The sequence below is a fragment of the Hemicordylus capensis genome, chromosome 2, assembly GCF_027244095.1.
Source record: "Hemicordylus capensis ecotype Gifberg chromosome 2, rHemCap1.1.pri, whole genome shotgun sequence".
Taxonomy (NCBI): Eukaryota; Metazoa; Chordata; class Lepidosauria; order Squamata; family Cordylidae; genus Hemicordylus; species Hemicordylus capensis.
Window position 1 is genome coordinate 403,596,551 of NC_069658.1, and position 26,196 is coordinate 403,622,746.

At 44.6% G+C, this 26,196-nt stretch overlaps 1 long non-coding RNA gene across 6 annotated transcripts in view; it reads right to left on the reverse strand.

Annotated features, from left to right (window-relative positions):
• The window catches only part of LOC128346810 (uncharacterized), a 58,252-nt gene that overhangs the window by 17,683 nt on the left and 14,373 nt on the right, over window positions 1-26,196 (reverse strand). For 2 of the 6 annotated variants that reach the window (XR_008317216.1, XR_008317217.1), the window contains exons 2-3: window positions 10,733-10,871; window positions 8,962-9,118 (exon numbers count right to left, since the gene is read on the reverse strand). The exons of 2 other annotated variants lie outside the window; for them this stretch is intronic. This is a non-coding gene — a long non-coding RNA (uncharacterized LOC128346810). Of the gene's footprint in view, window positions 1-6,694; window positions 6,815-8,961; window positions 9,119-10,732; window positions 10,872-26,196 lie in introns of those variants that run through there. 2 more of the 6 variants (XR_008317221.1, XR_008317219.1) reach the window with 2 other exon arrangements.

The window sequence follows — 26,196 nt, forward strand, 5'->3', positions numbered from 1 at the left end:
GCAGCTTCACCCCCTGAGGGGAATATCTTGCAGTGCTCACACATCAAGTCTCCCATTCATATGCAACCAGGGCAGACCCTGCTTAGCTATGGGGACAAGTCATGCTTGCTACCACAAGACCAGCTCTCCTCTCCTAACTTCTTCTACTTCACAGGGTTGTTGTGAGGAGAAACGTAAGTATGTAGTACACTGCTCTGGGCTCCTTGCAGGAAGAACGGGATATAAAATGTACAATAAATAAATAAATAAATAAAATATATACGGCTGTCTACCAATTAAATAATTTTGGTGAACCACCTTCCTTTTAACAATTTGATCAATTAAGTCCACAATCCTATGTAAATTTATCTGTGAGCAAGTTTCATTAAACAAAATGGGTTTTTCTTCCAAGTAAACATGGATAGGACTAGGCTACATATCCAAATAAGTGTACATATTAACCAAAATCTCAATATAGGTACTTCACTGTCTGAGACATGCATCTTAAATATGCAAGTTACCAAAACTTCCGTATCTGAGATACAGAAGGGAGTGTAAGATTACTTACAATTTAACAAATCTAGTACTCACTGCTAGAAGCTAAGGCATCTGTTAATATCTTCCTTTCCATTCCCTACCATAGTAACATATCAGAGCCAAAGCCGCCTCAGAAAAATAATGTGCCTTTAACTCAGAGCCTCAGTGATTAAAATTAGCCCCTACTGATTAATCAACTAAAGCTTTAGTTGCACAGTCTACCAATTAAACCAATTAAAGCTTGCATCTCAGCCCAAAGAATATAATTTTCTAAAAACCAAGATTTTCAGTTGGTCTAAGCACTTGGATTATGATTTATGAGTGTTTTTGGTGCTTTTTTTTTTTTAAGCATTTGAAGCTGGCAACTTTGGATTCTCTCTCCTTTCAGCCTCCAAGATTAAAAATCCATTCCATTTCTTTTTCTTTCTATCTTTTTTTGGTGAATAATATTCTTTTTGATGAATGAATCCCAGCTAGACTCTTCCTCCTCCTGAAACATGCTACTGTTCTTGTCTGTGTGGAAGCAATAGGTTTCTGCAGTGTGCGGTGTGGTTGGTTGTGAAAGTCACAGGGAGACGCAGCAGCAAGTAGCACTGTTATAGCAGGTGGCATGTTGCCATGGCTGGAGGCGGTGTGGATGTCACAGCAATTGTGGTGGCTGCTGAGGGGCGTGGTGGATTGTGGGGCTTGTGATGTGGTATTGGCACTAGGGCTGGGCTGCTGCAAAGGGCTGGGGCTTGATGCTGCTGCTGCTGCGGTTGGCTGCTGCTAACGTCTTGTCTCTCAGTGGAATATTGAAGAATCCTTCCTTACTGCCAATGGGAACAAGCCACTCATTCCATTTTCAGAGTGTCATTGTCCTGGGAGGATCGATGGGAACACTGTGTTACAAGTGGAGTGGAAGGGACCGGTTGTAAATCTCTGCTCCACTTGCACAGATCATTTGCTAGGAAGAATGGCACTCAGCATGCAGCGTGGAGAACGGATGCAGCCAAACAAGACGTCAGCACACCTAGGTATTTGGCAGGGTTTCTTTCTTGGGTACCCTTTGAAAATGACCAATCTGCTAATATTCATTTCAGAATATTCTCTTGCCCTGATTTGCTCTACTTGCTTTAAACATAGGCTGTCACTGCAGGGAATAATACCACACCAGATCACCTTTGTGTTGAACGGACTGGGCAGGGATTCAAAGATCAGCTGAACCATCGATTCACTGGATAGCAATGTCATCACATAATTTTTAACTGATGGAAGTTCAGGGCATCCTTGACAAACAAGGGTCCTTTGGAGAAGAGAACATGGGCTCTTATGATGCCTTTGCAACAATCTGTTTATTTACAAATGTGCAGGTGGAGCAGATATTAGCAAATTAGTAACAAACACTTAAGCAGGCAATGTTAATGCCAAAGCAACTTCAGCACCTTTGGAATTGCCTTCCCAAATATTCTTCCTTTGAGAATGCTTAGCAGCTCTGCTAGACTAGGCAAAACTGGTTCCAGATGGATGTAAAAAGATACATTCCAAGGTGACTTTAGACAAGAGCAGCCAAATTGCCCATTAGTTCCATTGTCCCCCATCAATGACCTGGTCATGTCAAACCTATGGAGAGAGACATTTCTAAATTTCCCACAATGTAACAGCATAGTTCACAAAAAAACAACTTCTGTTTCAGTTAGCCACCTGTACGAATGGGACTGTGAATGGGACACTCTGAAAATGGTGGCAGAGGCTGGCTGTTGGGGCTCTGGTGCACTGATTTAGTGTTTCTAGAAAGGAAATGGCTGCTATATGAGTCCATGTGCTGACTGAGGCACAGTAGTACAACAAACCAGCACACGTGGGGAAATGTCATACCAAGTGGGGAAATGCTGTATAAAATCCTATTCAACATGATACCTCTCTTTTTGGGGTGTTGGGAGATTCTCCTTCCTACATTTACGTTTTAATAGTAAAACATCATAGTATAAGATGCTCGTTGCTTAATCACCTTCCTCACCATGCTGAGGATGAAAGAGATTACGACCATAAAGGACAATGCTTACTAGAAGTCCTTTCTTTAAATGGCTGAGTAGTCTGATACTAGGGCAAGTGAAGAGTGCCAAAATCCAGCCACAGACTGGATGTGAGATGTCACGTTCATACAGAGCCCATTATTGACTGTAGTACCTAAAGGCTGGCTTTATCAAGACATATGACAACATGGTGGCACCATCTACTTCCCTGACTTCTGCTTCTGAGGACTCACTGGGTTGTGAAAATCTAGCATCTTTGCAGAAGCCTTATTGCATGGTCATGGTGTTGGGCTGCTAGCTGTGGGATATGGCATGAGCATGACATCTTGTCAGTGACTGAAACTGATGGGGAGATAGTGCTGAAGCATTAAGAGGATTGAGCTTGCTACCAATACTCTTAATCAGAAGAGTTCCGTTCCTTTTTAAAATCTTGCAACATTGTTGGCCTCAGTTATGTCCATTGTCTGAGTGTTCCACGTGCTAATGATCCCTACATGAGAAAAGGCCTTTTCTTTGTGAGGACTTTGCCATCTTACAGTTTTAATAATGCTCTGGAACAGCAAAATAAGGAAAGCAATAGCTCCTCATCTGCCTACTTGATACCATCCATTATTTTACAGACCTTTTGCCTTGCTACTTTTAATTGTCTCATCTTTAAAGTAAACAATCCAGATCTCTCAGATCTCTCTCTTCACAGGAGAGCTTCTCCCAGTCCTTAATAATTTTTCCAGCTCTCCTTTGAAAACTCTCCAATCTGACAATATCCTTTCAGAGATGAGCCGTCTAAGTACACTCAGTATTTCAGATGAGGAAGAACTCTCTGTTTGGATAATAGCATATAAAACACTTCCATCTGACAGGGTAAAGTCTTATTGCATATCACAGCCTCCTAATGTTAGCTTAAGCTCTGTTGCACTGTTGCAATTTGTCCCTCAAATTTAAGATAGTCAAGACTGGGAGACTGAGGCCCGTCCAAAGGGGAGGAACGGGGAGCAATTACACCCAGGCCTTCAGATACATTGTATTTATTCAGTAAAAGTAATTTTTGGCTACTCTATCTATAGACAGAGATATAGACATAGATATTTTTTTAAAAGAAGAAGGTGAAATATCCATCTCTCTGGGGAATATTTTACCAGTACTCTCAAGTATTCATAGTTCTGATGGATGTTTATAACAACATTTTATAAAAATGTGGACTTAATGCCCTAGCAACAACAAAACAATGTTTTAGAGTGTTCAAATCACTTCATATAGATTATCAGTAATCTTTACTATGAAAATAGCCCTGTAAGGTAGATCACTATTTTTATCTCCATAGTGCAGATGGGGTAGGGGCTGAGAATGACAACAAATGCACATGTGTTATGAGGACTAAGAAAAAGAGGCAGTTCACACAAGCAGCCCTATCTGGGTAGGACTGCTCCTGTGAAGAACTGGGACCGAGGCCAGTCCCAGCGTGGCCTCCCTGGGTAGCCTGGGAATTTAACCTGACCTTTTACCCAGGTACGTGGTCCTGTGTATTCTTGGGCTGCACGCAGCCTGAGCAGACACTGAGCCAGGCTCCTAGAGCATCTGACTCATGGGGGAATCCCTCAATGCACCATGCTTGTCACGTGGTGCACCGTGGGATATCTGGAGGCCAGCACACATTTTCCAAGCCTCTAGAATATGGTGTGACTCGCTAAGTCTAAATATGTGTAACTGAAATGAGTGCAGATTCACCTCCAGTTTACCCCATCTTTACTTCCTGATTCTTTCCTCTGTTGTTTCTCTGTGTTCAATTGTTCTATACACACTGGTAGTGCTATATAAAGAACAAGTGGTACTATTACTACTACAACATTTATTTTGAGGGAAAGTTTAAATATTTTATTTTGGATAAAAATATCTTTTCTCTCTCTCTCTCTCTAAAAAAACAAAAACAAAAAAACAAAAAAACCCCAACCAACCAAACAAACAAACAAAACAAAAAACACCTCAGGAGCCACGTTATGTTCATTTTGAGAAGGTTAAGCGATGTGGTAATATTTCAGAAAATAAATGGAAAATGGAAAAGAAATATTATCCCCAGAAATTCTTCAGTTTTAGAGGGGGGAAACGGGTTATTTGGGTAGGGAAAGGTCCAAATGGAAAAATTACAACAAGGCTTTCCCCCTTTTGAGTCACTAGCACACCCTTCCCAAATGAAACAGTTATGCCATCTCTGTGACAGTGAGTCAATTTTAGAAAGCAGGACTGGGTATTTTATAGAGAATCACATAAAGTATCCAGACTGAGCAGTGTGCTAAGCAGTTGTGTATTTTACATATTAAGGCTGCTATCTTGAGTGATGCATCAAAAGGGACATTTTTTCTAAGGTAAATAGCAGATGGATTTGGCTTCTTGTGAGTTGGGACCATGGAAGGAGAAGAGGTTTGAATCCCCTCTAACCCCACCATAGTCCTGATCTCCAAGAAACCTGGCCGGATTCATCTGCTACTGAATAAAGAAAAACAAAGGCATCAGGGCTAGCAATACTTTAAAATGTCAGCCCTTAGTAGTGGTGCCTCTGGGCACCCAAGGCAGGTGCCAAACCCTCTTGCACAGACCCTCCTTCCCCTCTTTCCCTTTTTTAAAAGTGGGGGCAGAAGGGCATCTTGCTGCCTCTCTGGCATTCCAGTGATCTGCTGCTTGAAGCAAATGCCTCCCCTCGCCTCAAGGAAGGGCCACCACTGGCCCTTAGGCATGCTTATACTCATTTATCTCAATATTTTCAGGTGGGCAAAACTCTTTATAGGATCAGATTGTTAATCTGGCTCTGGTCTTTCAAGAAAACAACAACAACTGTTCTTTGTTCATATGGACAGAGTTAATCTGGCTAAAAGAGTTGAGCACAGCAGCGATGGGCGCGCGCGCCGCGACAGCACATGCGTCCTGGTATTTTAAACAAAACTTCACCTTTAACTGCAGCGCCGGAGGGGGAAGAGTGGCGGGAGGGGTAAGTACTACCCCCCGACCTTAAAGCTAGACCCCCCCCCAGTGCTGGACCGCGCCTACGTGGTTCCGTGCACACCACTAGGCAAAACTTTCAACACTTATAAGGGATGAAAACTTGGAATGCTTCAAAGGAGATTGAGAACCTTTCTTGCTTTACTAAAAGAACTATTTTTCTAACATGGACCTTTCAGCAGGGTTTGAAATTTAGTAATTACAGCAGGCTGGGTAGGGTAAAATTGAATTGTAAGATGGAGTATATATGTTTTGTATTATTATAGCAATGGCTTATATGTATAGTTAACAAGAACCGCGCAGACTGGTAAGCGGGAAGTCAATATTTACTTAATTAAGTGTAACTTGATTGTTAAGGTATTGTTAAAATCAATAAAATTTTAAAATGCAAAAAATTCTCTCCCACATTTTAACTGTTTATGAACATTCCATGACATCACAACAGATCCATTTCATGATGTCACAGCATCAGTGGCGTATCTAGGGAAAATAACACCTAGGGCAAGCACTGAAATTGCACCCCCTGTCCAAACATCTGACACCCATCTTTCAGATAACTTTACCATAATATCAGCTGAAAAATACAAGTCAAGTTAATATTTTAACATTTCAAAAACTATTTAGCAGTGGATGTAGCCAGACCAAAAAATGCTGGAAAACTACAAATTTCAGTATGCTGAGGCTCATGAAATACCCAAATACTATGTGGAGGTGTACTTGGAAAACTAAGCAGAAGTGCCTGTCTAATTCTCTACTATGCATTGCAGCATCACTATTATATACGTTTTAAAAATAAATGGAGAATTTGACTTTTCCCAGATATTCTGAAAATAATTAAAGGACATACAGAGTAAACTGTGTCACTGCTTGGAATATATTCTAGTATTTCAGAAAGACAGTTAAAATGAGAGAAAGAGAGCAAGAAACTCCCAGTGGCCCATAATACTAAGGATTTCACACTGATTCAAAGACAAACTCACCATTAATAGCCATATTATTAAGACATAACATTTAACTCACTTATCACAAGAAGCAAAGTAAGAGCAAATGAATACAATCCTAGCTCATAAGCTTCAGCTCAGTATTCATTAGCCCTGATTCTCTGTACATAGTGCCAAACTGAATATGTGTACAGTGACTTATATTATTATTATTTTTTAAATTTTTTTTACCTGTAGCCCCTTTGGGGGGTTTCCAAAAGGCTGGAGGGGGGTCTGCAAAGGTTCCCCCTCCCCCACCGGCCTCTTAATTCACCGCCACAGCCGGTCCCAGGCTGATTTTCGAGCCTGTTTGGGCCTGCAAAGATCGATGTGGTGTCCATTTTGGAGGCTGCCATACATGCTCAAATGGCCTCTGCGAGGCCTGGCAAGGCCTAGGGCCTCGCAGGGACCATATGAGCATGTGCAGTGGCCATTTTTAAAAATAAATGGTTTTTTTTTAATGGCTGCTGGAAAAAAAAATGGCTGCTGTGCATGCTCAAATGGCCTCTGTGAGGTCTGGCATGACCTAGGGCCTTGCAGAGGCCATTTGAGCATGTGTGGCAGCCATTTTGTTTTTGGCAGCCATTTTTTTAAAAAAAATCATTTTAAAAAATGGCACCCCCTTCAAGTGGTGCCCAGGGCACGTGCCCTACCTGCCCTACCCTAGTTACACCCCTGCGCAGCATTTACTGTTGAGTATGGGAGGCATCACAGCAATCCAGCCAAAGTAGACATGACCTTAATCACAACACTGGCCCGCACGTGATTATGTTTTCCTATAAAAATAGTATGTTGGGGAGGGATCTGGGTTTGGACTGTAGCAGACAAAGGGGGGCTTTAAGCCAATTCCTTCATCTCTATCCAGATCACCCCTTTTGTGTGTGCTATTTGCCAAGGGGAAAAACATCTTCCATTTACTCCAAACACAGATGGGTAACAGACAGTTTTTGTGCCTGTAAGATTTGAGATATTTGGAACCTGGTCTATGGCGCTCTGTGGGGACGATATCTTTTGAAATAAGAGCCAAGGTCACCTACAGGGAGCTATTATGTTCTGGATAATGGGGTATTCTGTTCAAATAATGGACTCTGAAATGAAGAGATGGCTGGTAACCAACAATTTGGTGGAGCCTGCCTCCAGGCGTTGAAGTACCTGTGTTCTGTCAGAAAGCAGAAAGGCTGCAAGAACGGACACCCTACAAATCATCCCCACACCCAGAGGCGCTCTTCCCCATGGACTTGCGGCCTGAGTTACAGGGCCTCCACACCCTCTGGGGCCCCCTCAATCTTCTTTAGTCTGTCCCAGATGGTGTGGTTGCTGCACCACACTGTGCCACACTGCCAGTCCGCACTGGGCCAGGCGATGGAGCATGACTGTGACCTAGGCTGGGTGGCTGAGTAGGACTTCTGCGTTAGAGATGGAGCGGGGAGTGGGGAAAGACATATGTGGGAGTGGGATGGGAATATGTTAAGTTGCATGTTGAAAAGTTTCTGCTAATGCATATCTGCATAAATATACCTGTTTTATATTCTTACATGCTTGTGAGTTCAATGGTTGGTTGTGCCCTCACCACCTGTTAAAAGTATTGCATGTGTCACAGTTTGTCTGCCTGTGTGTGTGTGTACGTAGGGGGATGATGCTCAACTTGCAGTGTGTGTGTGTGTGTGTGCGCGTAGGGGGTGAGTGCCTCCAAAGGCTTTTAGGTTCAGGCTCCAAAACTACCTAGGTGCACCACTGTCCACACCTTGATTCAATCAGGACTGGTTGTGCTGTGCAGTCAAGTGTTGACGCCTAGCGATCACATTCCATGTGATTTTCTTGGTAGAATACAGGAGTGGTTTACCAGTGCCTCCTCCCGTGCAGTGTGAGATTATGCTTTTCAGCACCTTCCTATATCGCTGCTGCCCGATACAGGTAACATGTGTTTACTAGGCACAGTCTGGGAAGCACACCGGCAGAGATTTGAACTAACAGCCTCTTTGCACTCTAGGCAAGCTACTTCCCCGCTGCGCCAGCAGCACCATCGTAGCTGATCACTCAGCCAAAGCTCCCCACAAAACAAAGATCTGTCCCCCACACAAGGCTTCCCTTTTGGTCTGACATGGGCGGCCTGTATCGCCCCCCTCCCCTCCCTCTCCTCCCCATAGGAAAGGCTGACCGGGAAACACATTGGTCTTGGGCTGGAGAAGAAAGGGTGCCTAGAGCGAGGGCTGAGGACGGAGGTTTCCCTTCGCATCACGTTCTCCCGCTCTCTCCCGCACACAATGCATGCGCCTCGTTAGCCGGCTCTCCTACTGGCTGCGACTTCTCAAATATTTACCCCCGCTGCTGCTGCCGCCGCCGAGGACACGCCACGCCCCGACTGCTCGGGGAAGGCGCTCCTGCTGCAGCCAAGAAGAAGGCGGACGGCCGCGGCGCGGGCTGGAAATCAAAGTCTCTCTCAATAAAGCTGCCTCTACCTGGAAGAGCGTCTGAAATCCCTGGGAGTGTATTCAGCCGTCGTCAGGAATCCACGACGGGGAGGGAGCGAGGGAGGCCTGCCGCCTTGGCTGCCAAGGAGTGCTGCTGACGGACACTCTCTCGGTGAACTCGCCTGCGGTTATGTTGGCAACTGGGCTGGAACAGGAAGTTAGCATTGTAAACCGGGGGCCCTTTCAAGTCCTGACAAATTCCGCAAACAAACGGAGCTCTGTACACACACGTGCGCCGGCGAGAGGCTCGCTGCGGCTGGCTTGGCCGGCCTTTGTCGGATTCCCAGCCACATTAATGCGTCTGCTGAGATGCAGGCGCCCGTGAAGTGCAAAGCAGCCACCGCCGACCCACAGGTGTGAAAGGTGTGAAGACGTCCCAAGCTCCCCCAGCTCGCCCCGACCCCCCGGGTTGCCTCGGACCGGGGCCAACTACGGGACGGGCTGTGGCGGCTGCTGCTGCTGCTGCTGCTGTATCACTTGGCCAAACAAGAGAACAGGCGGCAGGCCCCACTACGCCAGATGCGCGTCCAAAATGTGAGGCAACGTTTCCTCCAGCAACAGATGGGCAGCCGTCCGTTCCCCCACCTCCCAGCCCCAGGAAGCTTAGCAGCCGTAAACAAACAGTGTCAGACTGTGCATGTACACACAGGGGCGGTGGGAAGGGGTGGGCAAGCACCCCCACAACATGTCGTTTGCCTCCCCACTCACCCCCACCCCCTTTATGGATTTATTTCAGTGAAAATATGTTCAGGATGAGAGTGTCACTCCGAAATATAATATTATTTCTGTTTCGACAATTTAATGTGCGAGGCACCTCTTGCCCACCCAGAAATGTACTTCTGCACCACTTCTGTGCCTCCCTCTATTTCCATCCTCCCCCGCTTGCCGCCACTGTACTGTCACAACAGGCAGACAGTTGCAAGCCTAGCCTGTATTGTAGCACTTACACATTAGCCACGTGCTGTACAATCCTTACTGAAGGTGCTGCGTTCTGTTGTCCTTTTACATTGAGGCTGAGAAACCGTTCTGTTGGCCTTCAACCTTGAGGCTGAGAAACCGTGGCTTGCCCAATGCCACATACTGAGCTTGGGGCAGAGGTGGGATCTGAAAATCTGATCATAAGAATGAGTTTTAGGGAAGGAGACCTCTTGTACTGTACCCAGGTGGTAGTGAAGTGCAGGCGGGAGAGATCCTTTCAGACATCCTTGTTCCTCTACAGGAAGTATCTTCCTGTTTTTCTGAGAAACTTGCTTAGAACCTCCTTCTGTAAACTACCTACTTGCAAACAGCTAATGGGAAGCAGAGCAGCTGGACCACATATGTTGGTCTGCTTCTGCCTCTATAACCCTTTCCTCTTCCAACTGCTTCCAGCTGTTCACCTACAGCAGCTGCATCCAGACATTTTTGAACCTGGCTTGTTCTCCCCCCCCCCAAATTAACATATGCAGAGTGTGGTGCTGCCCCACATTCTTTTGTGCTGAGGATGGTCTAGAAGACAACCCAAGAAGACAGGAGGGAGATCTCCCATAAGTCTGCTATTTGGGGTGGACCCAAAAGGGGGGGGGGGTCAGATGCTGAAATCCTCTGCTGTATGGAAGTGCTTGCAATGTATGGAAGCGACAGTATGGAAGTGACTGTACCCTTTTTTTAAATGAAGAACTGAGACCTGGATATACTTGCCCAAAACTCCTAACAAATTGAGCTAAAGTTGGAAATTGAAACCAGATGTGCAGATTTCTATTTTGTAACCACCACCTACTTGGTGAAGAGAGAAGAAGAGAGGAGAGGCCAGTCCATGACTCCTCAGGACTCTTAAGATCTTGCCATGATGAATCAGTGCAGACTCCTCACTGGCAAGCACATCTGTCTAGGTCACATGAAGACATCTGGGAGCCAAGCTAAAATGTCAAAGGAACCAAACAGCTGAACAAGTCAGATGGATGAAAAGGCATCTGAAGGAAATTCAAACAACCAAAATGACATCACATTGAGGCTAGAAGACAATTCTAGCAGATAAATTGGTAAGAGGTGCAAAACTTGACCTAATGTGGACAGCTAGAATATTACCTTGGGTATGCTGGAATGCTATTGGCCCTCAGCACGGCTGAGAGAGCACAGAGGTTTGGGTGGCCATTGGAACAAGAGTACTGTATTCTAGACAACCCAGCTCCAAACCCCCTGGAGTGTCCATGTATCCATAGATCTTTCCTGTAGGGTAGTAACAGGGACTTGACATCATTACAGATTCCCAGGGGGAGACAGGGCATTTTCTGATTCCTTTTTCTAGTCTTTTAGTTCCAGCCCATGTTCCATCCCCAAGTGCAGAAGCGAAGGATTGTTTCCTCATGGGTTCAGTGGTGCTAATCCTGACAAGGGTCTCATTAAAGGCCAATTCAGCTAGACCCAGCGGGCTCACCCTCTCAAGCCTAGTGCTTGGAAGCTTAGCGATGGGGGTTATTTGTCAGAGAACAGGAACCAAAATACAGCAGACAGAAGAAAGACTTTCATGGAGAAACTGAGATCAGTGTTCTTTGATTCTGTCCCTCTCCCCCCTCCTTCTGGCCCCCATTTCTGTTTGACTGATCAAAGGGTCTGATTGTATGTGAAGGCAATGAGAGAACAGCCTCATCTTACAGCTTGCTTGGGATGGTGGGGTGGAGGAGGGGTGCTAGGATGAGGGCAGGAAATGGGACAACACAGAAAGGCCTGTGCAACAGCTGATCTCATACAAGGAAGCAAAGGAGGATAATTAAAGGAAGTGTACATAATTGCTGATTATCAATGCCGTGCCATTTCAGTCAGTCTGTCTATCTATCTATCTAGCCACCTAATGGCACAGCGGGGAAATAACTTCCCTAGCAAGCAAGAGGTTGCTGCTGATTCGAATCCTCGCTGGTATGTTTCCCAGACTATGGGAAACACTATGTTGGGCAGCAGCGATATAGGAAGATGCTGAAAGGCATCATCTCATACTGTGTGGGAGATGGCAATGGTAAACCCTTCCTGTATTCTACCAAAGACAACCACACGGCTCTGTGGTCACCAGGAATCGACACCGACTCGAAGGCACAACTTTACTTTATCTATCTATCTGTCTGTGCCTGCTGCCTTACAGTTAATACCTGTCCTCAGGTATTGTCTAAGACAGTGGTTCCCAATCTTGGGTCACTAGATGTTGTTTGACTACAATTCCCATCTTCCTCGACCACAATGGCCTGGCCTGGGTATGATGAGAGCTGTAGTCCAACAACTTATGTGGAGTCAAGGCTGGGAACTCCCGGTCTAAGTTAAGAGCCCCTGGTGGCGCAGTGGTAAAACTGCTGCCCTGTAACCAGAAGGTTGCAAGATCAATCCTGACCAAGGGGCTCAAGGTTGACTCAGCCTTCCATCCTTCCAAGGTCGGTAAAATGAGTACCCAGAATGTTGGGGGGCAATATGCTAAATCACTGTAAACTGCTTAGAGAGCTTCCAGCTATAGAGCGGTATATAAATGTAAGTGCTATTGCTATTGCTATTGCTAAGTGACTCAAAGCAAATATCATTACTTCCACGTTACAGATAGGCAAGTGAGGCAGAGAGATGGGGAGGGGTAGTAACTTAAAGGGCAAGTGGGTTTTTGATCAAGCAGAAGATTTGACTGCAAAACACTTGAATTCCTCTGTTCCACTTGATACTAGATCAAGCATCGACTGATGCATTGCAGCTTTAAAAGAGACCATGCCAAATTGGAGAGAGCGCAAAAGGTGTGGGATGGAAGAACAGTTGTGGATTTGGAACGTTTGGTTTGAAGAAGAAAAGTTTGAGGTGGAATAATTTAAATGTGTGTGCCTTCCCAAATTATTTTTAGAACAATAATTGCATAGCTATTATTCAGTTGTTGTCAAGGTCCCAGATGTCTTTCTCCAAGGAAGAGCTTCTATTGTCCTAGCACTCATTTTCCTAGCACTCAAAATACAATATTTGTTGCTGGGAAATTGAGCATTTTCCCCAAGCTAATGCATCTATACAGTGATCGTGATGAACACTTTGAGGAATGTGGTAGCATGAAAGGAGGGGAGAGCTGGTCTTGTGGTAGCAAGCATGACCTGTCCCCATAGCTAAGCAGGGTCTGCCCTGGTTGCATATGAATGGGAGGCTTGATGTGTGAGCACTGCAAGATATTCCCCTCAGGGGATGAAGCCGCTCTGGGAAGAGCAGAAGGGTTCAAGTTCCCTCTCCAAGATAGGACAAGATTTTTTTATTGAACCAACAAACTACCAAAGCATACAGTACATTGCCAAGATAGGGCTGAGAGAGATTCCTGCCTGCAACCTTGGAGAAGCCGCTGCCAGTCTGTGAAGACAATACTGAGCTAGATAGACCAATGGTCTGACTCAGTATATGGCAGCTTCCGATGTTCCTATGTTCCTATGACAGGCACCTCCTGGCCAGTGCCCGTAACATGACGGGTGAAGGGTGACACAGTTCTATCACCACAATACCTTTGACCTTTAATGAACTTTTTTTTTAATTTTAAGCAATCTTAAAGGTTAAGTTATCAGTCACTGTATCATTCATTGTGCCTCTGAATATCAGATGGAGGGAAGAAACAGCTGAAGAGAGTGGTTACCTTCGTGATCTGCTTGTAAGTTCCCAGAGGCATCATCAAAATAGGATGCTGGACCAGGTGATTCAGTAGGACTCTTCTTATGTTCATTCAAGTGTAGGAATGCCTTATTCTCCTGCACTTGCCTTATTCTCCCCACATTTTGCTTCTATCTTTTAAAAAAGTTTGATTAAAAAAAAAAAGCTGTGTCCCATTTTTGCAGTGTATGTCTCCCTGGCTGCTTAAAACAAATGAAGAACATGAATCTCTGCATAGCAAAGTTGTTTCCTGCCTCCCTCTATGCTAAGAAAAAAGGCTTTCTCCCCCTATTGTATGAATAGTCATATGTTGTTGATCTCATACAGTTACAGCAGGAATTGCCAATTTCTTCCTTTCTTCACTTGACAGATAGCAGAGGTGAGTATCAGAAGCTACAGAAAAGCAAAAAGAGATTATCATTACCTTTGTGAAACTTGTGAGCTTCCAGAAACATCAGGCTGACCACTGTTGGAAACAGAACATGGGCTAAATGAACCTTCTGTCTGATTCAGAAGGGCCATTCTTCTCTTAAATCTTAAGGAAGAATCTCTTCAGGGGTGTAGCTATAATTGAGCGGATGGGTTCAAAGGACCTGCCCCCCCAGCTTCTTAGGGGTCCCCAGCTTCACCCCTCCCTATTTTCTTCATTATCTTCCTAACTCTGAGTGGCCTCTGGGGAGAGGGGTGAACATGGGCCCCCTCTCCCCTAGCTACTCCCTTGTCTCTCTTGTTGTTTCATTAGGGTTTATGCAACATGAAAAAGGAACTGGGTAAGCAGAAAGGAAATGTGCTGTCTGCCTTCACTCATGTATGCAGTTTGCAACTATCTTTGTCTCAGAAACAGGTTATCTGTATAAATTAAATGAGTCTCATGTTGAGTATTCTGAAGAACTGTCTCTGTATTCTGCTCTCTGCTTGGAATCTGACCCAAGACTGCACTGTCTCTCAGCACAGGAACATTGCTCCTGCTAAAAATTAAATATGGGTGCCAGAAATCAGGGAGAAAGTATTAAGCATCTTCCATTGCCATTAGCTTTTTTTTTTTTTTTTTTTTGCTCTTCAGTGCTGTGTGGGAACAAATAGTATAAGAGACGCTGAACAGTATTCTCTATTGGCACATAGAAGAGAGAGATGCCAAAGCTGGTATTGTGCTGTGTAGCCACTTGCCAGTGCCTCAAGCATGGCCAGTGATAGAAAAAATAACTGTGTGCATGCGTGTGTGTGTGCGTGCGCACACACAGACACTTTAGGCCTCAATAAAGGGAAGAATAATATGGCAATGTCAGCAAAAGGCAAGTCTTATCTTTCATTCTCATAGATTGCTTAGGGTTTAACTGAATGAACTTAAGAACATAACATAAGAACAGCCCTGCTGGATCAGACCCAAGTCCCATCTAGTCCAGCATCCTGTTTCCCACAGTGGCCCACCAGATGCCTCTGGGAAGCCCACAAGCAGGAGATGAAGGTCAGGTGTGTTCCTCGGTCCCTCTCTTGCTGTTGCTGCCTGCAAATGGCATTCAGAGGCATAATCACTGAACCTGGAGGTAGCGCACCACCATCAAGACTAGTAGCCATTGAGTAAAAATTTACAAAGTAGTTTACAATGAATGAATAAATAATAAGAGGGTTTTTAAGTCATCATAGCTGGTGGTCATTACCAAATCCTGTGGCAGAGAATTCCACAGATTAATTATGTGCTGTCTGAAGAAGTACTTCCTTTTACTTGTTCTAAATTTCCTGCCAATCACTTTCAGGGAATGACCTGATCCTAGCATGGGATTCACCTTTTTTCACAGCTGCCACATGCATTGAACTGTCCAGTATGCCAGTGGTTCCTCTTAATTTTTTCATCTGTATGCAGGATGAATTTTGTCCTGGGCGGCAGTATCAATGCAGTGTGTGTGCATGTGCATTCAGGATGAGGCCCTCCTGATTCAGCCAGATCAGAATCTAAAATTCACTGAGCAAATATCAAAATTGTTGTGTGCGCACGTACATGTGTACACACACCTTAGAAGAAACACTGACTATGACCCCAAGATCCCTTTTAATATTTGTTATACACAACAACCAGAAACTTGCACAGTTATGTGAGAGGGACTTGCTTTCTCTCCTGAGATAAATGTACATTCCTCTCTTTGGTGCAGAAGTTGTATAGCATTCTAGCAATGGAATGGAGACACCTACACCACACCCAAATTGTCCTTACATGTTCAAAAAAATGCATAACTTCTTTTAAAAAAGGAAAGTAGTTCTGAGTAATGAAAATCATAGTCTTATATGTCCACCCCCCACCTACTGAAAAGCTTTTAGTGTTTGGAGAATTTATTTAGTAAGAATGTCCCTCCTTCTCCCTTTTCCCTCTGGCAAGTCAAACAGTTTCCATTTAAATCTTTTGGTTTCCAGAAATGTAAAACATTTCTAGGACATTTGCAAAAATTTGGGGTTTTTGGTAGTTATTTTTATTTTTAAATATTGGATATGGCCCCTCCTTGACAATAAACAAACCCACATCGGATAGAAGCCCAGATTCCTTCTCCTTCCTTCCAGCTGGCAATTTTAGAGACAAAAGAGGCTTTTGTAGAACAGAAATGGCAGCCAAAGCCTTCCAAGCACCCCTCTGGTGCTGAAAGAGTTAATCTGGCACCCACCCCAGCTCTCTACCAGGGAGTAGCTCAGCTAATTGGGCAGGCCTCTCTTGTGCGATCCATCACCGAAGGGGAAACACAGGATGGACGGGGGTAATAACAACAAAGTCTTTGCTAATTTGGGAAAATTGCTCTGATTTGGGAAAATTGCAGTGTTTTCTCCCAGGTGATTGACGAGCTTTGGAAAAGGGAGGCTTTTGGGCCCCGTGCCTGTTCGTGTGGCATTCACCGCTGGCTTCGCTCGGCTGCCTCTCAGTGCTCTGAGTTGGCAGGGGCAAAACAGGGCCACTCGGAAGCCAAGGAGACTTTGACATCATATTTGGAAAGGTCCCACTCCAAGCGCTAGGCCTGGTCTCCACCCCTGGTTAGGCATCATATCCCTGTTCTTGGACCTGCTCTGAAAACCTAAAATCCTTTCCTTCTCTGAGGTGTCAGAAGCTTGCTATTTGGAGCTACTGGAAGAGAACCAGGCCTGTTTAGTCTAAGGCAACTGTTCCCAGCCCACTGATCCACAGCCAAGTCTTCCCCTCTGGCATCCTGACTGGGTTTGGAATGGCTCCCTCAGCTGCAGCCTCATGTGCATGCACACTCTCTCCCCTACCCTCTCTACAGACCCTTCCATAACTATAACCGCCTCTTTTCTTCAATGGAAAGAGACGTGGAAGCTGGCAGTAGTAGGCTCCTTGTTAATGGGGTCACCATTCCAGATTTCATTCAGACGGATGTTTATTTTGCGTTCATCAAGGTAGGTTGAGGGGTCATTTCTAGGCTACAGTCAAAGTTAAACTATGAATAAGCAGTCTATTTCAGGAGAATTTTGGAGTGATTATTTTTCTGCCTTTCTCCCCACCTCATCTCAGTTAGGTAGGAAGGATAGGAATTCTATTTGAACTGGGCACATTTGTTGTTCTAATCAGAGTGTGAATATGTAAATGGGTAACCCCATCCATGTATACCACCCTGAAGAGGAAGAGGAGTAGAAAGAAGAAGAAAAGGAAGAAATAGGACTTCACAGTAGGTTCCATGTATACTTTTCTGACTGTCATTTGTGCCTTCTTTTGAGCTTGAACAGTGGGAGATCAGAATTGGTGTAGGATGGTGACCATGAGTATAAACAGAGAAATCCAAATTTCACCTCATCTGGGAGTTTACTAGGTAACCTTTGACAAGTCTCTTAGCCTCAGCCCTGCATCTGCAACATAGAGATAGTAATATTGGCTTTTTTATAGGGCTGTTTAAAGATTACTGATATCATGGAGGTGATTACCTATAGCACTGAATTACTGAGGTGATGTAGATGAAGTGTGCTACATAAATTAGTAGTAGCATGAACAATATTAATACTGATAGTAATACCAGTACTACTGATAGTAGTAATGCTCTCTTCAGAAGCAAATCTGAGGCCTAGTTCATACAAACAGCAGAAGAGGTGATAAACTGCCCCTAGTCTGTACAACTTAATATTTCTCCACTGGGGGAAAATTGCTGCATGTTCAAAACCAGCATAACAGGGAGAAGTCTAGGCTTAAGCTATACTCCCTGACATACCTTTCTGGGTTTCTAAATAACATTTACAGGGGGCTATTTTTTTTTTATATATATATATAAAAATTAAATAAATTAAATAAATTAAATTAAATTAAATTAAATTAAATTAAATTAAATTAAATATGGAGAAAGAATAAATCATGCAGTTCTCCAGCTTCAGTCTAAAAAGTGACACAGTCCCAGGAACAGTTTCACCATCACATCTGCTGTTCAGGTGAACTAGAGTGTAGTTCTGAGAGCTGGTGTAGCGTAGTGGCTAAGAGACTGGGCTACCAATCCAGACTTCCTTGGTCCAAATCTTACCTCTGCCATTAACTGACTTAGGCACTGCTGCTTAGTCTCAGCCTTGCCAGATGCAATATAAAAAAAAACACTTACCATACAACATCCTTGTAAGGATAACACACATGAAGCATTTTGAACATTCAAAGGTGCTGATACAAATGATGGTTACTTCCAAGGTGAAGAACAAACTGGGGTGTTGAAATGCTGACTGGGGGGGGATTGGTTGGAACAGAGCATGCGTAAACTGTAGCAGGAGTGTTCCCTCTAAGGAATGTGCATGTGTGTGTGCCCACAAGTTTTTTAAAATGCCCATTCAGTTAATTTTAGATCCCACTCAGGTTGACTCAGGAAGGCCACACTCTGAATGCACACATGCACAGGCTGGCTTGATATAACGGCCCAGGACAAAACCCATTCCTCCAGGGGTGTAGGGAGCTTGGCGGGGGCCAGGAGACAAAGTCCAGCTGGTGGCTCCCTCGCCCCTGGGTGTTCCTTCACGTGCACCCCAAGCCATGCCCCCTGCATCTGCCATCCAGGGAAAGGAGCTCCCGTTCAGTGATTCCACCAACTGCTGACAGGGGAAACGAAACTCTGCCAGGGCTGCCCCAGCCCCGTTCTCAGCACTGCCCCTGCCCCCCTTGCATCTGACATCAGATGCAGGGGAGGGGCCAATCCCTGGGGTGGGGTGGGGTGGGGTGGGGTGGGGTGAGGAGTCCATCCCTACCCAGTCAGTGTGAAATACTGGAGAGAGAGGAGAGGGGGGCATGCCTCATGCTCCCAGCTGGTGAGTGCTTTGCTTGCCAGCTGCATGTGGGAGGGGGCAAGGGGGAGCCCTGGCCAAGGGGGAGCCTTGGGGGGGGCAGACCCTTGGGGCCTAGGGACAATTGCCCCCCCTTGCTCAATGGACACTACGCCCTTGCATTCCACACAGAGATGAAACAAATGAGAGGGAACACTGAGCTGCGGGACCCAGCCTCAGTCCAGGAGTAGAAGGGCTAAGCCAAGCCTTGAAGATCTCCAAGGAGAGACTCCCACCCTGACCTGGAATCATGGCAAATGAGCTTTACTTACTGAAAGCAATTCTGTGCTACTTTTCGAAGGCTCAAGGAGGCTTACAAAAATAAACAGGTAAATCCTAATATAAAATCAAGACCAAAAAAAGAAAAAAGAAAAAAGCCCAGTGCTTCTCTGAAAAGACAGCAAGACAAAATGCAAAAGAAATTTTCTTGCAGCTCCTCTTGGAGCCAGCAAGGAAAGGGAACTATGCACCAGCTCTCTTGGTGGTGGTGCGGGAGGCCATTCCACAGCTTTGGAGTCGCTGATGTAAAGGCTCTGATTCTAGCAGTTCTCCTCAAGCTCAAAGGAGACACAGAGTCATATTAGATGACTGAAATTGGAATGGGGAGAGGCACAGTCTCTGAGATATTTGGGGCCCAGGCAGTGGAGGACTTCAAAGGTTAACACCACCATCTTGAACACCCAGAAGCTAACTAGCAGTCATCACAATTGATGTAATATAGGCTATGTATTCCCATGGCTCCTGATTTTCATAAAGAAACAAACAGCCACAAATCTTTAAGGGCAGCCCCATGTAAACAAACCTGGATGTTACAAAAGCATGGATCACCTTTGCCAATATCCGATAGTGTCCCAGAAGCACTGGAGAAGGAGGCAAGCCAGCACCGGGAGCCATCCCCCTTCCCATTCACCTCTTGCTTCTTACCTTGAAAGGAGTCTCTTCCCTGTTGTCGTCCCCCCCACAATATTGCCTCCCTTTCCCCCCCCTTCTTCTCCCACCTGACCTTTTGTGCTCTTGCTCCAGTATTATTATTTCATTTTTATTTTCATTTTATATCTCACTCTTCCTCCAGGAGCCCAGAGCAGCATACTACATACTTGAGTTTCTCCTCACAACAACCCTGTGAAGTAGTTTAGGCTGAGAGAGACGTGACTGGCCCAGAGTCACCCAGAGAGTTTCATGACTGAATGGGGAGTTGAACTCGGGTCTCCATGGTCCTAGTCCAGCACTCTAACCACTACACCACGCTGGCACCAAGCCTACACCAGTAGGCTTTGAGATTGTTCCTGCCCTACCCATCAACTTGGCTGGGGAAAGTCCAGAAACCAACGTTGAAGGGTCTGGCAGGACATGTACCCTTTGCTGTCCTAAAAGCCCCAAGGGTAACCTTATTTCCTTATGGCAGGGGTGCCTCAAACTTCCATTAAGGTGCTGGAAATGGCACAGGGGATCAGATAAAATCAGGGTTGGAGTCAGATGCCTCAGCAAGCTGCCAGTTGGCTATCCCCGACCAGGGGCGTAACAAGGCTGGACTGGGCCCAGAGACAAAATTTTAAAATGGGCCCCTCTCTGATACACACACACTCACTTCACATGTGACTTGCCTCTGGGGGGCCCCTCGAGGCGTGGGGGCCCCCAGGCAGCCGCCTCCCCTTGCCTAATGGTAGTTACGCCCCTGTGCCCGACAAAATCTAATGGGCAGACCAATGCCTCTGCAAAGAAGTAGCATGCCAGAATATGGGTTGGGGGCGGGGGCAGAAGCAGCTCTCTCCAATGCTAAACAGTCAGGTCAGTTAAGTTTGGCTGATAGCCAGCCATCAACCAAGCCGCAAAGTCTGTGTTGGGGAAGGAACTCTTCCTTCTCTGCCTCCCTAGGGAAGGCAGCAGAACAGCAGCTGATAAGAAAGAAAGTGAAAGAGGTAGAAAGATCTGAGCATGTTTTAAGTATGACAGACTGTGTTTTCATCTATTCTGCTTTATCTTCTCTGTATCCAGGTATCTTCATTCATCTACAGATCTTTCTCTGTTTCCATTTGTCCATCTGTCAGGAACTAATTGGGCCTGCATTTCCTCACTCAGACCAGATCCTGCGTGGCTTTCCTCTCACACTTCTCATAGCTTTCCAAAGGATTTATGCTCTCAACATGGTGCCTTCTCTGACTCTACAAAAAAAAACCGCTTCCAACATTCTGGTTCCAGCACATTGGCTGTCTGTAATCACATGAGCCTTCAAATGAGAGGATATGAAGCCGGTTCTCTGACTTTCCCAAGGAAACCAGCATTGATGTGTTTTAAATTCAATTAATATTAGTAGCATGCTAGGGGTTTTTTCATGCCAGAGTCATAGTTCACTTTTACTTCACCATGGGGTCCGGACTTGTTAACCTGCCTTCCATGTCATGGGTTTAACCCTATTTATTAATTATTATTTTATTTAACACATTTTTATACCGCCCCAAACTTGCTTCTCTGGGTGGTTTACAACAGCAACAAAACCCAGAAAAGTTAAAACATTAGTTAAAAACAAATAAATGACAACAAAAATTAAAACATTGGTTAAAATAAATGACAGCAAAAAGTTAAAACATTACAACAATTTAAAAATTCAAAACAATATTAGAACTATTAAAACAGTTGCCTGCGATTGAATTCAACTCCTTAAAACTAATCTGGGTGCTGGGGATGATAGAGAAGTCATTGAAACTGATTAACCCCATCTTTTCACGAACTCTTGGAGCACTCAAACTTTATGTTACATATGGGAGCTAAAACAGCGGCTAGAGGTGATATAGGCTGTGCTGCACTGAACCTTTTCAGACTGCAGATGTGGATAAAATGTGTGAAGGCTCACCCACATAAAATACTACTAGTACATACAAAATTAGGACCGTAGGATAAAGGCTAGCATAGAACCAGCTCCCTGGTATGTTAATTTCGAATGCATTTACCAGGAATATTTGCTGAGGGGGGCAGTATTCAGATATTCAAGCTCCCACTTGAACTCTGAAATGGTAAAGGCCAGCAACAGGTACACAGGGTCTCTGCTTATTTGTTTTAGCCCTTCATGTTTTGAGAAAGGACTGGGAGACTGGCTGTTTAGTAGTGAAAATGGAGCTCTTCAGAAAACATTGGTTCTGAAACAAGAGAAGTACCACAGCACTCAATCCTCCTTGAAAGCCACATTCTCTGATCTGTTGTGAGGATTATCTATAATTCCACAATGAACTGCATTCTGTACATGGTTTCAAATGTGCAGTTAATGTATCCATTTTAGGAATCTAGATGTTGCTGGTTTATTTAATTGGTGTATTCAGATTTCTAGGACACCTCATTTCAGTTGCTTGGGGCAGGTAATATTGAAGCAAAAAACTACACTTTTGACATTATATGCTATTTGAATATGAAAGGGAGAACTTCTTACTGAAAGTGTCAGTCAGGAAATCTCTTCAGATATCAGCAACTTTTGCTCTCCTCAGACAAAAACATTACTGTATCTGTTGCACTGATGAAGGACCCTGAACAGGAAGTATCTCCACTGAACAGGAAGTATGTCAAAGAAGATATTGTTACTGGAGCCATGGACGACCTCCCCGAAGCCAAACCTTCAACTTTTGTTCTTCAGCTCAGGGATAAATGCAGTTTGGAGCTGGAGCCCAGCAGGCAGGAGACCAGATAAGGGCAGAAGGTGGGTCAGGCTCCTAATATTTGCACTTAGCCTGGCCAAGGCAGAGGCCAATCACAGGGTTGGGGTTAGAATGTTACATATTCTCCTCTATGCTTTAAAAGAGCTCTGAAGCTTGGGCACTTACCGTGTGGGTTAGAGTAGTTCAGGAGATTATATCCTAGCCTCAGACAATGCTTGTTAAACAACCAATCGACCAACCAATTATATTTATACCTTGTTTTCAAGCTGGGACAGACTTCCAAAGAGGCTTACCATGAAAATCATAACAAAGAGGCACAATATGGGCCAGTCTGGATCATTCTCTTCATGTAATAAAGACATTAGTGTGCTGTCAGCATGCACGTCTCCCCCGCAACACACCATTCTTTAACTGCACAGGGTGTAGTTCATCCAAACCATCCCTCTACACATGGTCCAAGTACTGCCGTAAAGTTTCAGTTTGGTTACTTTTAGCCAGTCAGAAAGTGACCATCCAAAGGTCAAAAAGATGCTGGGACACAACAACCTTCTCCAGTTAATGAGGTCAGGCCTGGCTCAAGACCCGCCCCCCAGAGCACCCCCAGAGTTGGCATGGTGAGCCACTGCCCCACCCCAGCAGTATACAGGGCATGCTGTGCATTGATCTCCCCCAAACACACCTGATCTTCCACTCCCATATCTGAGATTCCACCCTGTGCCATGCCATGCAGAACACGTTGTGCCCTGATTCCCCCTGGTAGTGATAGCCCCCACACATCCCTATTTTCCTTACTTGTCAGTGGCTGGCTGCCCCTCCTCCTCCTCTTCCTCCTCCATCATCCCTGCTTTTTCAAAGGGCAAGGAATAGAGCTAAATTGCCATCTCCCTGCCATTCTATTCCCCACTCTATGGCTTTTGAAAAAGCAGGACAGAAAAAACTGAGAAGCGGGAGTGCCACTGCCATTGCTGCCACCACCACTGCCAGACAGGGTAGGGGTGGAGAAGGGCCAGTGAGGTGATGTAGTGATGAGGCAGAGGTGGGCCACCTCACTGTACTACATCAGTGGGCCGGCCCTTCATGAAGCCGGCCAGGCTTCCAAAGTGCCAGGCTTTTTTTTTTTTTTAAGTGATGCTTTACTTATTCTGAAAATGAATGGATGACATCAGTGTCAAAGGGGTGTCAGTCAGTCATAAAAATGCATTTACCTATAAATAAGCCCCATAAAACCCACGGCAGTTCAGAGAAAAAGGCTAGCAAGACTGAAGAGGAGGTAAGGAGACACTGGGTGCCTCTTTATTGCACTTCAGTCTTAAGGTATGCTACATAATTCAGCCACAAAATTTAACAAGCCTGGGCTGGAAGGATAACTGAGTTCAAAAAGGATGAGGAAAATCCACAGAGGACAGGAATAACAATATTATCTAAGAGGCAGGGACAGCTCTACCATACAGGGAGACTAGGCAGGCACCTGGGGATGCACAGTTCAAGGGGTGTCCGCAGTACTGGAAGCAATGCAAGAACCTGAACTCTCTGCCCTGGATCCAAAGGAGAGTGAGTGGAAGAAGACCGTTCGTGTTGTTCTGTGACCTCTTGCACATGAGCTAGAGGAAGACTTCTCACAATACAGAGCCACAAAGTATCAAGGAGGAGAAACATGGTGAACAAGGAAGATACAGGCTATGTGGTATTGAAAGCTCTGGTGAACCATTACAAGTTTCGAAAAATGTTTCTTCCAAGAGAAGAGGTGTTTGATTAGCAAAAGGGCATCTTTGGATCCAAGCTACTGTGTGAACAGAGACTGTGCCTCGAAATTATCCCCAGTGAAGCAAGGGAGTTATAGGGCGTACCCTTTGTTCTGGTAGAGGTGTCTACTCCACATAGTACAGAAAACCTTGATCCAGTCCTGTTAAGAGGGTCAGGGCAATATGCAATCCTGTGTTTAGATGTCCCAAAATCATAACATGATGAAAGTTCAGGTGTCCACTTTTTAAAAAAATGCAAAACTACGCTTGGATGTTTGTTAACCTGAGAAAATGCAATGTTATTTTTAGACATGACACTAAAAGAACACTTGACTCTTTCTCTCCCTTGTGTTAATTTTATTTATGAGGAATAGAAAGTGGAAGAGAGTCATTTTAAGTGCACTCTAGCCAACATAGGTTTTATATTTGCATTGCAGATGTGGGAAACATTACAAAAACAACAACCTGCTTTTAGGGTTATATATGAAAATGCCCAATGAGGGAATTGCAAGATCAATGTAATTGGCTAGAGGCAACTTCCGTGATATAAAGGGCACATTTCCCAACCTGTAGATTATGAAAGTTGCTATAACCAGTAATGGCAGTTACATAGACTATGAGATTACAGAAGTTGATACAGCCAGTAATACTAAGTTCCCAGTCACATGCTCCTTGTGCAATTTCACATTTAGAGGTGACTGAGAGCACTCACACAAGTGAAAAAAAGTATCATCTCAAACAGTGGCGAGCGTGAACAATACATAGATTACTCATAGAGCACCCTACCCGGTTATACACCTTCCTCCACAGGCATCTGGATCTCGCCACAGTTGGAGATGCAATACTGTCTGGGGTTGGTGGACTATTGGGCTGGCTCAGGGCAGCTGTTCTTATCTTCTTAACAACCCCCCAATAGAAACAACACATAAAGGTGAGGGTGGGGTTTGCCAAACAGGATCTGAACAGAGAGGTTGAATTGCTTTTACAACTCATTTCAATGCAAATAGTTTGGGTTGGGTTGGACCTAAATAGTACCTGCCCAACCCAATGATTGCAACATTATCTTCCTTGTGTATGGAAATACAGAAAGGGGGGAAAGTGAGAAATTGAGATGAAACTGGTTACTCTGTTGGAACTGTATCCTATTAAAGCACAAGTGGGGTACACACACCCCCCTTAAAAAAACAACATAAAGGCTGGGAAGGAAATTATCAGACGTAGTGTTCATTTTCAATCACCCAAGACAATATTAGTAGTTCCGACAAAGTGTTTGCTTTGTTTTAAATAAGCAGCTAACCCATTTAAAATATGCTCATATTGGAAATGTTTTTATCTACTTGTAAAATTGGAACTGACAGTATTTAAAAGGAAAAAAATGTCTGTGGTGTTTCAGTTTGTTGACTTTGGTAACTTTTTCTGAAGGGCCCATCAACACAATCCTGAAAATATGGTGCTGGTAAAACTTTTGTTGAGATTAAGAGGCCTTGTACCAAGGGAGATGTTGAAGGCTCCTATCCACAGTACCAGGTTAAGCCTGAAGTATGCTAAGATCTTATGTGACCTGCCTACTATCTTTAAACCACAGTGTGCTGCAGTAGGTAAGTATCATTAACAGTTTTACAGCCGTCCACTACATTCTGGATCTGGGGGCAAGACCTAGATAGGATCTGCCTAAACTCTATCATTTTCCAACAGCACATATTTTAATGCAGTGATACAAATACTTTTCAGAGCTGGGGAAATATTTCAAATGGCAAAGAGTGAATATCCAGTGTTTAGGGTCTAGCCCTCAAAAAACTGTGAGAAAAGATTTCAATTCTTAGGCTCCACCAACCAAGAGTTATAAGCCTGGATGACCTGGAGTTGTTTCCCCAATCCTAGTGCTTCCAGTGCTTAATTTCTAAGATGAGAGATGCAGCGTGGATTTTATATGG